General features: G+C 42.2%; 1 pseudogene; it reads right to left on the bottom strand.

Annotated features, from left to right (window-relative positions):
• Nucleotides 1-1,243: 1,243 nt before the first annotated feature.
• LOC102850023 lies at nt 1,244-3,432 on the bottom strand (annotated as a pseudogene).
• Nucleotides 3,433-4,332: the final 900 nt, after the last annotated feature.

The following is a 4,332-nucleotide window of genomic DNA, read 5'->3' on the forward strand; positions in this document are numbered from 1 at the left end:
AGCAGCTGACAGACAAGTACTCTACCCATAAGAGCAGACAATAAATAAGCACAAATATACAGAACGAAGGTTTAGTGGAATCAAACTATGTGTATGTGTTAAATCCTTAACACACACATTTTAAGAATTTGTCATCTGTAGGAGGCTAAATTCTGGAGTGAAGTAAGTGCAAGCTTTCTTTTTTAGTAAACACATCCTGTGTGCTTCTATTAAGCATTAATTATATCTTCATCTTCTATTTTTATCTGTGCAAGTGTTTCATTAATTTGATTTTCTCCAAATTCAATCTGCCTTACTGATAGATCACCTGTTAATAACATACTTTCATTATTTTACTAAGTGATATATACTTTATTTTATATTGGTTTACATTCAAAATTCCTATACATTGTGTTTCGTTCATATACATTGTGTTTCACACATTCCTTCATTCACAGTGTGTTTCATATTATCCCTCATATACACAGTGTTTCATAAAGTTAATTACCATTGCTCTATCTCTGTCTTTTCAAGTCTTCATTGGATCTATTGTAATTCTTTCACCCTCTCCTTTCACCCTGTGGTGGTGATGGTGTTAAGTGCCTTCAAGTCTATCACGACTATAGAAACCCTATGAACAAAAGACCTGAACCCTGATCTATAACTATCGTCGTTTCTCTACATTGATAATTTCCAGAGGCATGTTGTTTAGGAAGTGGATACTACTCCTGCGTCCAAGCCTGTTTGAATTCTGGGAGCTCCACCAAACACTGTCCACAATGGGTAACCATTATGGCATTTGACACACCAGTGGCACAGTGTTCAGCATCACAACAGCTCCAGGTTACTTCAGTACAGCAAACTGACAGACCACTGCTGTACCACTTGAAAGAATGTTCATGCCAAATACAATTTACACCGTGCCAGATGGCCCAATCGCCTTATAAATACAAGGCCCACTCACAAGGTCCTAGTTGACTTTAAACAACAGGCTTGCAGCCCACCACTCATCCTTTCACCCTACTGTGGGATATATTATGTTTTTCTTTTTTAAAAAACCCAGTACAACAGTTCTTTCTTCCTTTTTTTTTTTGGTAGGAAAAACACAGTTTTGTATGATTAAATCTTGTGTCTGAATCTTTATTCCACCTCCGCACCCCTTTGCTGCAGCAGGAATCTGTAGCATCTCCACTACCTTCTGCCTAGACCAGCCAGAGCAGGAACCTCATCCCTTCCCCTTGGGACCCTACTCGAGTCATCCTGTTCATCTCCTGCCATCTGGGATCCTAGTGACAGCCAGGTTGTAGTTTGAGAGGCAGCTACAAACCGCTAGTCCCTTCTCCTGCCCCTGCTCTGTCCTCTAGGATCAGAATGGAAGGAGAAAAGTGTGAGGGTAGAATTAGGCAAGGGAATTGTTACATATAGTACCTACGACAGCAATCATTAGCAGTCAAAAGATTTAAACTTGAAAAACCTCTACCCCTAGCCACTCATTCCTAAAATACTTTTTCTTTCTCCATCAATTATGTGCTTTAGTTAAAAATACACCCTGGTCCAAGAAGTTTCAGTTGTAGAGGAAGAGGGGCAGAGATGTTTAATTAAAACACTCCAGCATAGCAGACCTGTCAGATTTGGGGAGGGGGGGTCTGAGGTTGGGTGGATGAATGGAAAGATGGACCCTGAGCCCTACCCTTCCTTTTTCTGCTTTGTGAGGAGCCTTTACATTCTAGTAGTAGAGGAGCTGAGCAGCCATGCGGCCATTGCAGAGGGAGGAGACTACAAAGGTTCCAGCCGTGCACCTTCCTGAATGATAGTGAGGATCGGACCAGAAAGCCCCCAAATAGCAAAGACTGATCACCAAGAGCTGGCTTGTATTCTCATGTGGTAGATGGTGGCTGCCTGCAGCAGCCTCCCCACCACCACAGCATGTACATTAGAGGCTTGGAGCAGTGTGACCACAGCCAAGGGTGTCAGAGGTAAAACTAGCACTACCAGGAAGGACTAGGGCATAGCAGACAAGGGAGGCAACTTCTTTCACAGTCTGTCTTTTGTAATGCAAGACCAGGGAGCAGCTAGTGATTGTCTAAAGCATCAGGACCAGGACTTCACCCCAAGTGCTGAAGGTGATGCTGTAGACCATTGTCCCAGTGAAGGCCACTAGCCTCTAGCATTACGGACTGACGGCCCAGCTCTTCAGCACTCGTAGCCCGCAGGATTTTAAACACCTGGGACTACTTCATGTGGAGCAAGTCCCACTGAACAAAAAGTTGTTAGTAGCATTTCTCAAAAGGAGGGGCAACAGAACTCATTTAAGTGGTCAGTCCACCTCAGCTGCCATATTCTAGGTAGGATTCCCCCCTCCCCCAATTTTTAGGGCTTATTTAGCACAAATAAAATGTGCAAACAAGCTTTCTATTAATTTTCTTCACTGAACAGTCTGGCATTGGGATTAGTGACTCTTATAGCCAGCTGGGCTGTTCTTTCCACTATGGCTTGGCAGTTGTTAGAGAAAACATTGTATATTGTGGCTTTGTTCACAATAGCAAGGAGTTGGAAACAACCCAAGTGCCCATCAACAAACGAATGGATAGAGAAGCTGTGGTATATTCACACAATGGAATACTATGCTGCATTGAAAAACAAGGAACTCATGCAATATTATTCAAAATGGGTGACTCTAGAGCATATTATGCTGAGTGAAGTATCTCAGTCACAAAAGGAAAAATACTTAATGGTGTCGCTGTTGTAAAAAGGATTGACCTTGGGATTGGAGGGAGACTGAGAAAGATGGGTTCAATAATGTATACTGCATTGAAACAGATGAGGAAGAAAACTGTTTAAAAGGGATATGTGATTAGGTATTTTTGTCATGACAGTCTAGAGCCAAGGCTACATGGTGGAGTGGACCTGGGGGAGGGTTTGTAAAACAATGAAAGAATTTGTCTTTTACTTTTCCAAGAGAGTAGTGTACTAGCGGGGAGGGTTGGGAGGGGAGAAAAGTGCAACAATGAATGAATGGAAATCCAAAGTCTCTGTAAATTTTTACTAAAATTAGTAATAAATTTAAATAAAATAAAAAACAAACAAACAAACAAACATTGTGAGCAGTTTCAGCACAGTGAGATTTGTTGCACATCAGGAGCACTTCCAGCTCCTTAACATTGTGGACTAGGAATTTGCAGAAACCACTGGGCAACTTGTACTTTGCCTTCTTGATGCTCCTGTAACCAATGTTGGGCATCAAGAAATGGCCCTTAAGTCTTCTCTGAAGTCTGTTGTCAGTTCCTCTGGGCTTGTGCCAATTACGTAATTTTGACACAACAGTCTGGCTGGTACTGGATGGACTTCTTGGTTCTCTTTTTGACAATCTTTGGCTTCGCCAGGGGTCTGGATGGACTTCTTGGTTCTCTTTTTGACAATCTTTGGCTTGACCAGGGGTCTGGAGGCAGCCATGTATGCCAGTAGAAGGTGAATGCCACCTTTGTAGACAGTGCCAAATGAGGGCGCATAAGTGATATATATTTTTTTAACTGTGTTACAGGACTATCCCTCTCTCTTCAAATCAATATGATCATTCTTTTGAGTTTTGACTCCTACTTTGGGCTTTTGTTCAGCTGGAAAAGCATTGGTATTGCAGCTGCTGCTGCCTTATCATCACTGTTTGAATGTGCACATAGTGCTAGTAGTCCTGTTTTAATCCTGGAGCATTTCATTCTAGAAATATATGTTTAAAGAGGGACTCTTCTGAGTCTGGGTATTGTAGTGTAAGTCAAGCACATTGCCTTTATCCTTGACCTCTGAACAGGCTGCTTTATCTAGAGGGAGGAGCCTATCTTGGAGGAGGTGTAACCATAGTGGTCTTTAGAGGCAAGAATAGTGAAGCTTTGTCTCATATACTTTGGACATGATATTAGGGGTGCCCATTCCTTAGGAAAAGACATCCTACTTGGAAAGATGGGTCAGCGAAAGAGAGGAAGATTCTTATCAAGAGAGTTAGACACAATAACTGGTAGCAATGGGCTCAAGTATATCAGTGATGATGAAGATGGCACAGGACAGGGCAAGATTCGTATCTGTTTGTCAGAGGTTGCTATGAGTCGTAGTCTTCTCAATGACGTCCAGCAACAACAGTAATGATCAAGGTAAGAAGTCCTGATGCTGTGATGGTGAAGAACTTGGCTTGTAGCCAAAGGTTGGTCCTTAGAGCCATCTAGTGGCACTCCTTGGAAGAGAGTTGTGGGAATCAGTGTCCATAAAGAGTACAGTCTTGGAAACCTTGTTGTGCAGTTCTTTGTTCTGCAAAGTTATTCTGATGTTTCATCAGCTCAGCACACACAACAACAAACTGAACAC

This window comes from Elephantulus edwardii, unplaced genomic scaffold (genome assembly GCF_000299155.1).
Source record: "Elephantulus edwardii isolate Elephantulus edwardi_28Jun2011 unplaced genomic scaffold, EleEdw1.0 scaffold00405, whole genome shotgun sequence".
NCBI lineage: Eukaryota > Metazoa > Chordata > Mammalia > Macroscelidea > Macroscelididae > Elephantulus > Elephantulus edwardii.